At 42.9% G+C, this 10250-nt stretch overlaps 1 long non-coding RNA gene across 1 annotated transcript; it reads right to left on the bottom strand.

The window, feature by feature from the left end:
• Positions 1-3907: 3907 nt before the first annotated feature.
• LOC146895827 (uncharacterized) lies at positions 3908-5413 on the bottom strand. The gene is made up of 2 exons (XR_015005275.2): positions 5201-5413; positions 3908-4565 (listed from the first exon to the last, which is right to left on the bottom strand). It is a non-coding gene; the product is annotated as an uncharacterized LOC146895827 (long non-coding RNA).
• Positions 5414-10250: the final 4837 nt, after the last annotated feature.

Below are 10250 nucleotides of genomic sequence, written 5' to 3'. Positions count from 1 at the left end.
ACACACACACACACACACACACACACACACACAATCATATGCCCTAATATGGCACAATCTGGAAAAGAGGTCCTTAAGGAGTCAATTCAGATTATAAGGATTGGACATGAACTGATAGGATCTTATAAACAGAATACAGGCTTTCTCTCTTCAGCAGACAAACCACGTAGAGACAAAATAGCCATCGTAAAGCCAGGAAGAGAGTCCCCACAAGAAATTGAACTTGCAGGCTGCTTGATCTGAATTTTCTTGCCAGAACTATGAAAAAATAATTTCCATTGATTAAACATCTGATCTACAGTATTTTGTTACAGAAATCTAAACAGCTATGTGTTCAGTGTGTATCAATGAACATATAGTATTAGTAGCTGTGAGTTCCAAGTCCCTGACTGATTCATTAATATTAGTGAATTTCTTTTACTATAACACACACATCTTCATAGAACGTCTACTCTATCAAAGATAGTGTCAAGAAAACCAGAAGATAATGTTAGAAAAAGAGTCATCTAACCATGGATTGGTGCTGATATATAAAGAACTCTTAAAAACTTAACAACAAGAAAACACTTCAAAACAATGAGGAATTAAAATGAAAGTTCAAAACCCAAATGCTTCAAGTGATGGTGAACTTTGATTGTCAAGTTGACTGCACAAAGAAACTCCTAAGGAGATTAGTGAAGCTGGTCCAGATGTGCTGATGAGGGTCCATCTAGACAAGATGAACGAGGGAGAAAACAAATGCTGTTGGAGGTGGAAGGCACCATCTTACAGGTTGGGGAGGTATAAAAGGGGAGAAAAGAATGACAATAAACAGACACCCCGCAATCTTTTTCTCTCTGTCCTCCATCCCTATCCTCTTTCTTGTGAGGCATTTGGCTCTGATAGTTCTGCCCCCACCCTCCCATAGTGAACCCAAATCTCTGAAATCATAAACAGGATAAACACGGCCTTTCTTGTTCCTTGTATTTGACCCAGCAATGCAAAAGTAGAAATAGACCACATCCAGCTAATGGCCTATGCTACTGAGCCATAAAAGACAAGGAAGAGATTTAAGTGCATGTTAATAAGAATATGGTAAGAAAGTGACCAACATGCCTGAACAAACACCTAACCAAGGAGGGTACAGATGACAAACAAATTAACTCTCTCCCACATTAGGAAAATGTAAATTAAAACCAAAACGATACTAATAGATTTCTAAGAAGCTGGAACAGCAACAGAACACATTGCTGGGGAGCATATGGAGCCACAAGAATGCTCACTCGTTGCTGTTGGGAATTAAGAATGGTGCAGTCAGTGTGGAAGACTCTGATAACATCAAATACACACTTATGGTGCAATCCAACAGCTTCTCCCATTGGTATTTACTCAAATGAGCTTAAGACTTACGCGTGTAAAGACTTTCGTGATCATTGCCAAACTTGGAAGCAAAGCAGATGTCTTTCAGTGGGCCGGAGACTTGTCTGCACAAGCATTCGTCTACCACGGGTTGGGTGCCTTAATCAGCAGAAATTTAGTTTGTAGCAATGCAGCTTAGAGCCTGGACTATCAAGGGACCAACCAAGGGGATTTCTGAGGGCTTGCTCTCTGGCTTCTAATTGACTCTCGTCTTTCTGTATCCGCAGCTGGCTGCTCTCTAGGCAAACAACCTCTGAAGTCTCTTCCTATGAGGTCACTAGTCCCACTGGATTAACACCCCACTTTAATGACCTCAGATATCCTTATTTGCTTCTTTAAAGCCTTTGTTTTCATTTATAATAAATGACATTAAGGATTTGGAGTCTTAATACAAGGACATGGTGGTGGTGGTCAGAGATCAGCAGAAAATACTGCGATGCATCTAGACGGTAATGAATCCAGACTGTAATAGTTTTCCAGTCTTAAAAGAGAAGCTAACTTGCCCTGAAAAAGACATGTAAGAAACTCCAGTGTTGTTGAAGGGAAACAGTTTGAAATGGCTACATAAAACATGATGCTGATCAAATGACCAGTTAGTTCATTTTTGGAGACTGTGACAAACTCTCTGAAATAAGCAATGTGACTGAGGGAAGACTTAAGGGCTAGTTCATTCTTTGACATTGTAGCGAACTCTCTGAAATAACAAAATAAAGGAGGAAGGACTTAAGGGTTAGTTCATTCATTGACATTGTAACAAACTCTCAGAAATAAACAGAGTAAAGCGGGAAGACTTATTTTGGCTCCCAGTTGGGGGGAGGGGGTTCAGTCTGTGCCCACTTGGCTCCATGCCCATGATTCTGAGCCTATGGTGAGATAGACTGCCATGACATTGTGGTAGGGCACATGTGTTAGAAAGAATGGTTCATTTCAAGCTGGGAGGATGCAGTCCTCAGAAGCACACCTTCGAGGATTTACTTCCTTAACTAGGTCTTACTTGCTAAGTTTTTATTACTCTCTTCAAATTAGGATCCATCAAAGGTTTAAACTATTAATCATTGGATTAACCTGCCAATGAGATCGAAAGTGTTAAATAATAATAAATTCACCAGTTATGTTATTTCATTAGCTATAATTTTCCAAATAATCTGGGTTTCCCCTGATTACTTTGGACAAACACAAGCTCTTTGGTTCTTGTCTTACCTACTAATATTAATCATCAGATCACATATTACACACTGCACAGTAACGATCTATCTATCTGTGTGTCTGTCTATCTATCCCTTATCCTATCTATCTATCTACGATCTATTTATTATTCAGCTATCAACTCATCTATCTATTTATCTATAGGCTACAGAATGACTACGAAGGGGTTAAAAAGACTGGAGCAGAAATAAAGAGTTCAGAAAGGCCTTAATGGAGACAGAGAAAGAAAGGTGACAGAGATGTAAACAGTCTCTTCAGGGGAATAGATAATTTTCCTTGTTAGAGACCTTCTAAAGGTGCCACCTGCAGAGCTAAAGCTCAAGGGAGAGTCAAGCTGCAAGATCAAGTGTACTGTCAGGTCAGACAGATGAATGGGTGGCCAGGTGACAGCAGTTGAATGAGTAGATTAGCAGCATGGGAGATTGAACTAAGACCCGAGGACAGTCAGAGTTCTCTGCCTGTTGACCCCTTAATCACACACACAGACACATACACACAAGGGAGGGGGTGAGATGATAGACCTATGGTGTGAATCACCATCATGGTTAGATCTCCTCTTCTTCATAAGGTCCAAATAAGGATACTGCACACATCCTCTTTCTGGTGGGTCTGAAATGGCTTGAAAATATTAATGTGTTCATACATTCTGAGTCCCTTTTACTTTTAGGAAAAAAATTTTTTTTTCTGTCTGAGCTGGACAGACGCTCTTCTCATGGGCATCTACAAACAGGTGCAGCATCATCCTGCCTCAGGATTATTCCAAATACAGACAAATGCTAGCTGTAAAATGGAATCACCCAGGCTGGGGCGCAGCCTGACAAAAACACTTCTTCACTCACTATGTTGCAACTTAGAAAAAGACACTGTCTGAGAGGAACACCACTCTTCTGGGGTCAGAGAGCGACAGTCCCCCATTCCTTGCTATGGGAACCCACTTCCTGCTTTCTAGTTCACTTATGCAAAATTGTGACTGGAAGCTGACTGGGAAGCGACAGGCATGAGAAGGATCTTTTCTCAAGGCAGTAGGCAAGTTTGCAAACACAAAGTTCAGCTGTAGATTTCACAACAGGTGGCCAGAAGTGGCGTTGGCCTTCTCAATCTCTGGGTTCCTTCTGGAGCAATCTCCCCTTTCCCCACTGGCAACCCTCCACTGTTCTAGATACTCTAAGACATGGGTTCTCACCCTGGGAGTCACGACCCTTTGATGGACAAATGACCCTTTCAGAGGGATCACCTAACACCATGAGAAGGAGCAGATCTTTACATTAAGATTCAAAACAGTAACAAAAAAACAGCCATGAAGTTGCAACAAAAATATTTTTATGATTGCGGGGCGGGGGGGCACCACAACATAAGGAACTGTATTAAAGGATCACAACATTAGGAAGGATGAAAACCACTGCTCTAAAGCAAAGAAGAAAAACTGATGTCCAAGCAAGGCTCAAATAACAAAGGTCACTAATTATTTGCAACACTTTGTCTACTTCTTCCTCAATTTCCTCAGAGCTCGGAGCTCCACGCACACCCCGGCCCCAGCTTCAGTGGAAGAGACTGGATGAGGAAGCTGTCCCCTCATAAGAGCTACGGCATGGTTGCTGACACCAAACTTCAGGTGTTGACTTGTCTCTTTTCCCCTCATCCTCCTCCATCGGCCACACCTTTGCAATTCTGCAATCAAACATCGCTTTAAGAGAGGAAAGCCCCACATGTGTACAATTGTCTTGGTGATCAATGCCTCCTCCTTCCCGTTCTTCAGCACTGGCTCTTTCCAAGGGTGCTCCCCTCTCAAGGAATTGCATGATGTGTGGGTTTTCATCAGATATCCTCACATTCCATTCCAGGGTAGGTGGAATGTGTGGACAGTAGCCATGGTCACTTGAGAAAAGACTACAATGGATGAATGAGATTAAGTAGTCAGCTAGGCAGACCAGCAGGCCTAGGGGCATAACCCTGTTGAACAGCTGTAGCAAGAAAAAAGAAAAAGCAGAAACGTTAACCAGAAAGGGAACAAATCATCAGTAGACACAATCTGAAAGGGGACACATGGACGCTTGTGTCAGAGAGAAGGATACCTTTCCACTTGCTGCCTTTGGTCACTCTGGCTGGTCTGTCTATACTATGGGGTCGGTGGGGTAAATGTCACAGTCCCTCAGAGTCTAGTGCCAGTGTGTTGTGGTCACATCTACGGCCATTCCACTCTTACCAAACAATGTAGCATGCATGTTGCTGGTTTAAAATGAGAGACTGGAGCCAGGCATCATGACATACAGCAATAATCCCAGGATTTTGGTTGCTGTGGCAGCATGATCATCCCAAGTTTAAGGCTAGCGTGAGACCCTGTCTCAGAAGACAGAGGGAGAAGGAAGAAAAAGAAAAGGAAGGAGGGGAGAAAAAAGAGGAGGGGATAGGGAGGGAGATGGCAAGGAGACCCACAAATAAATGCAAACTTCTAGATTAGTATTCTGGCTTTAGAAGTCACCATCTAGGGGCTTCACTGGATTCAGTATCTCAAATCTAGCCAACATTAATATATTTAACAAGACCGTTTCTGTATCTGTAAGATTATAGATCAGATTTTTAAAAGTTGTGAGCTCACCAAGGTCAATGGCAGTTTGTGGGTCCTGTCTGGGGCCAGAAGTCACCATCCTGTGGGGCTTCTGCTAACTGAGCTTGATGGGGCTGGAACACTCTTAATTAGTACATGAGAATGCTGTTTCGTCTGCTGGATGGAAATACCCTGTGGTCTTGTTATCCCACAACATGGGATACTTCTGCTTCTAATGAAGCGGCTCTCAAAAGAAAGTGTTTGGACAGAGTAAATTCATCAAAAATTACCAATGCTTTAATAATTTTAGGAAAAATATTTCTGGGGAATTTGAGTTGAAGAAGAACTGCTGTTTCTTATCCCCCTCTCCCCACCGAGTTTTCTTCTCTGACTCTAACGGGACTCCACGAGAAATGTAAGGGTTCCTTCTCTAAACCCTGCGGGGCTGTCTTGTGTCAGAGGTAGGGATGGGGGAAGTAGGTTACGCTACTTTACTCTGAGTTGGTGGAAACTACCATTTCTACTTTCAAATTAATTATTTCTAATTTCTAAGTTTCAAATAAATTTCAGCTTAAGGAATGCCATTGACAAAAATGGAGCCGTTCTTGGGTGGCTGTAGGGAGATAAGGGACTGTGGCTTTGACTGTCGCAGTGTTACTCTGGCTGGTGACTGTCGTGGCTCTTTCTCAGGAGTGCTAACATTGTAGGTGTGTGCCCAGGCCCAGCGTAAGCTTTCTTTTCTTTTTTTTTTTTAATGTAGTTGTTTTTTTGTGTTGCCAGTGATAAGCCAGGAGCGCTCCATGCATGTTCACGACTACTGTATCTTATCCCCAGCGCAGGAGTGCAGTCTTCAGTTTGTCGTGTTAATTGGCTATGATAATCTCTAACTTTTAAACACAGAAAAAAATCAACCAAGTCTGGAATGATTTTACTTTATTATTATTATTTGCTCCTGAGATAGGGTCTTGTTTAGCAACCCAGTCTGGCCCTGAACTCAAGACAATTCTCCTTCCCGGGCCTCAAGAGAGCTTACATTACAGGTGTGAACTACGCCCAACCTGGAACCACTTTAAAAACAGACTTTATGGACTCCAGTCCACTTTAAAGCAGTTTCTGGTTAATTAGGAAGCTGTACCTTCATCGTGTCTCCGCCTTCTAAATGAGGAATTGACAGCAAGAACGACTTCTTCTTCTATGCTGTCTTGATGCCAGGAGGATTTAGTGATACCGCAGATGGTCCCTCGGGTAACTAAGCCAGAACAATTCACCCTCAGAACAGTGACAGGAGTACCTCATTTTGGAAATATTAGTGACATCAACTCAAATCTTAGTTTTAGCAGGAAAAAAAAAACCTTATCGGGTTTGTCACTTCCACGGTTGCTACCATCTGTAGTAGCATAATTCATGGTTAGTCTGGCAATTTTCCAGGGCAAAGAAACCCTCCTCTAAAGTACCTAATGTGCTATGCAGAGGGAAATTCCTTCCTGTCCTAGGAGAGATGCTATCGACTTAGTTTAATTTAGTTAGCTAAATGACTGCCCCCGCTTCAACATCAATGGGAATTTATCCCTAAGAGAATTTATTCAAATTAGAAAATAAGCAAATTTCTCTCATTTTGAATCTAGGATTCCATAATCTAATACCTCTTAAAGATTAAACAATTTTTATGATTTATTTTTAAGGACAACTTTATAAAGAAAATCTAGTGAAGTTACAGGAGTTGTCAATCCCTTTTTGTGGAAAGCGGGATTTTCCGCCAATACAAGACCATGGCAACTGAAACAGCTTACAGGGCTTGCATGCTGACAACGGAGTGGACACTAACTGTATCAGTGAATAAAGCGTATCTCCAGTGTCAGATTGAAACAATTTATTTCTGACTTTTCTTTCAGTTTAGGATTGGATTAACTTCTCCGTACTAGCACTTTTGAAAGCAAAATAGGCTCTGCGGGCATGAAAGGAAACATATTTATGTTCTAGATGAAAATTTGGAGTTCATGTGTTTGGAATCATTTGATGTGGGTGCCATGTTTCGGCATCCTTATAACCAGTCTCGTGAAGGACATGTGGGAGAAAGCTGGAAGTGACTGAAGTGGATAGGGTTGGATGGGCAACTCAGAGGCCCTTGAAGTCAAGTTCAGATCCTGACTTGGGGTAGCGTTCATTGAGTTCATGTAGAAGGAGCAGCAGGCTGCTTCCCGCCTCCTGGCTCCCGGCTAGCTTTATCCAAAATAATTACACGGAAACTATTCATTGAAACACTGCCTGGCCCATTATCTGTAGCATCTTATTGGCTAACTCTCTCATATTGATTCAACCCATTTCTAATAATCTGTATTTCACCACGAGATGGTGGCTTACCGGGAAATATTCAGCATGTCTGACCTGGCAGCTAGCTGCATGGCGTCTGCCTCACTGCCTTCTTCCTCCCAGCATTCTGTTCTGTCTACTCCGCCTATCTAAGCTGCTGTCCTATCAAAAGCCAAGGCAGTTTCTTTATTAACCAATGAAAGTAACACAAAGACAGTTAACCCTCCTCCATCAAGTTCAGACCTCTGTCTTGCTCAGTCCATGGGGTTCATCAGACCAACAGTGTGATAGACACACCGTGACTGTAGGCGCAGCCTCAGCCCAGGAGGCCAGTGTTTTCCCCAGGAACTCTTTCTTACCCTCAACTTGGAACTTGGCATGAACAGTTTATAACTTTTTTATTTGGAGAATTATTATTACACTGTATCAATCTGAGTGTTCATATTGTACGTATCGAAAGAGCAGCTGTTCTCTGTCCTCCTCTATTAGTTCAGCACAACTATTCACTTAGACGTCTCTGACCCCCAGAAGTTGGGTGCTTCATCACACACCCAGCTAGAGAACCTTCCTGAGTGCAGCCTTGGTGTACCATACAAAGCTTTAAACACTGACTTGTGAAGAAGCGCTCCACGAGGAGCAGGTGGGTGTCTTCTGGCTTTGCATGCAGTACTGCAGAGAACAACGCAGCAGCAAAACTGAAAGGGTGTCAGGAAGGCCACGCCCACAGCCGTGCCCCCATCTCACCCCAACTGCAGTAGCAGAAAGCACTGAGGATATTGCGTGACAGAGCGCACGGTGGGCCGTTGCTTTGGATGCTGTGGGGCAGTCTCAGCCCTGCATTCTGCGTGGCACTGCTGAGCCTAGAGAGGGCCAGGCCTATGAGACATGACTGAGGAAATGTAATGAAGCCTGTTCCTTCTTTCAAAGTAGTAAACCACAGGACACCTACAGGGAAGGTTTATGAGGTCCTCTGCCTCCTAGTCTGCTTCTGGTTGCTAGTAGCAGCCCCACATCCTCTCTGGCCGTGGGCTATGGAGGAACTGCCAGACATCTGCAACTAGTTTAGACCAGGTCTGAATTCCCCCAGGAAGTAAAGCCTCAGTGTGTGTGTGTGTGTGTGTGTGTTTGGTGGGAGGGGCAAGACACTCTTGCCCATCAATTGCCCAATTCCTGGGGAAAAAAAAATTTAGGAAGTAGGTGGCTCGTTGTTAAGGAACCTGGAGAAGGGGGTTCTGTTGCAGCGTGCAGTGTTTAGTTATAAATTATGTTGAAACAGAAAATATGCGCTCTCTCAGCAACCGGGACTGGAGATGCATTTGAGAGAGAGGGGAACACAGCTGGTTGCAATTTCCCCATTTTTGCTGAATTTCTATGTTGTTGAATAGTTATAAAGAAAGTTCTTCCTGCTGGGAAGCAAAAAAAGTCAGGAGAAGCCAGTAGAAGGAGTTCTTCCCCAGTGACCCAGTGGGGTACCAGACAGGGGCACGTACACCACTGCATCACACACGAGCGCTCTCTTGCAGAACTGCGAGCATGCACCGCTGTAAACAGCCCCTTCATGACCCCACTGCCAGTACTCTCCATACCCAGCAATCCAGAGTTAGAAAAAAGCACCAGGCAGGATGACTCAAGCCTGGATCACAGCACTTAAGACACAGGAAGATTGCTATTGATTTGAGGCTAGCCCTTGGCTATCTAGTAATTCCAAGGCTAGTCTGAGCTACACAGAGTGAAAAATATGTCATTTATTTATTTAATTATTTGTTGAGACAGGGTTTCTCTGTCGCTTTGGAGCCTGTCCTGGAACTAGCTCTTGTAGACCAGACTGGCCTCGAACTCACAGAGATCCGCCTGCCTCTGCCTCCCAGGTGCTGGAATTAAAGGAATGCATCCCCACCACCCAGGGAAAATCGGTCTTAAACAATCTTGTATTGTTTGGTTTACTAACTTGTTTATTTATTTGGTTTTTGAGACAGAATTTCTTGTAGCCCAGCCTGGCTAAGAACTCCCGAAGCCTATTGAGGCTTGGTCTTTAACTACTGACCCCTTGCCTGTCTACTTCCTACTGGTACCACCATTGTTGACTTTAGGTGAACTTTCCAGCTTTTTTCTTTCCTAGCATGAAAGCCTGTGAAGCTGTAATGAATGTTCTTTTAAGGACTGCTTCTGCTGCGCTGCGCCCTTGCTTTACATGCGACCGAAGGGTCATGGAAATGAGGATGCAAATTCGCAGCATGCCAAGTGATCTTAATAATAAGAGGGAAAAATCAAAAATTTTCTGAGACCTTTAAAAAGATTTTACCATACTATTAAAAATTCTCACTGCCGAAAGAAAGAGTCTCACTGTGTGTTATAAATGTGTAGGCAATTTTACAAATGATGAAACTAATACTTTAAAGTTTCCTATAATTTAAAGTAATATGCACATTCGAGTGTTTGATTCTTTGTAAACATTTATCTGTCAATACGTTTGGGAAAACTAAAAAGTTCAGAAAGACAGATGGGAGTGGCATGTGGAAAAGTGTTCATTCCATACTTAAAGACTGTGAAATGCAGCCGGGTGGTGGTGGTGGTACATGTCTTTAATCCTGACACCAAGGAGGCAGAGGCAGGCAGATCTCTGTGAGTTTGAGGCCAGCCTGGTTTATAGTGTGAGTTCCTCTGGGACAGGCTCCAAAACTACACAGAGAAACCCTATCTTGAAAAACCAAAACCAACCAAACAAAAACAAACAAACAAAATGTGAAATGCCAACTTTTATGTTATGTATATATTCACACAATTAAAATCT

Source organism: Myodes glareolus, chromosome 1 (assembly GCF_982192425.1).
Source record: "Myodes glareolus chromosome 1, mMyoGla1.1, whole genome shotgun sequence".
Taxonomy (NCBI): domain Eukaryota; kingdom Metazoa; phylum Chordata; class Mammalia; order Rodentia; family Cricetidae; genus Myodes; species Myodes glareolus.
Note: the sequence above shows the minus strand (reverse complement) of the source record. Positions and strands in the feature narration are given on the sequence as shown.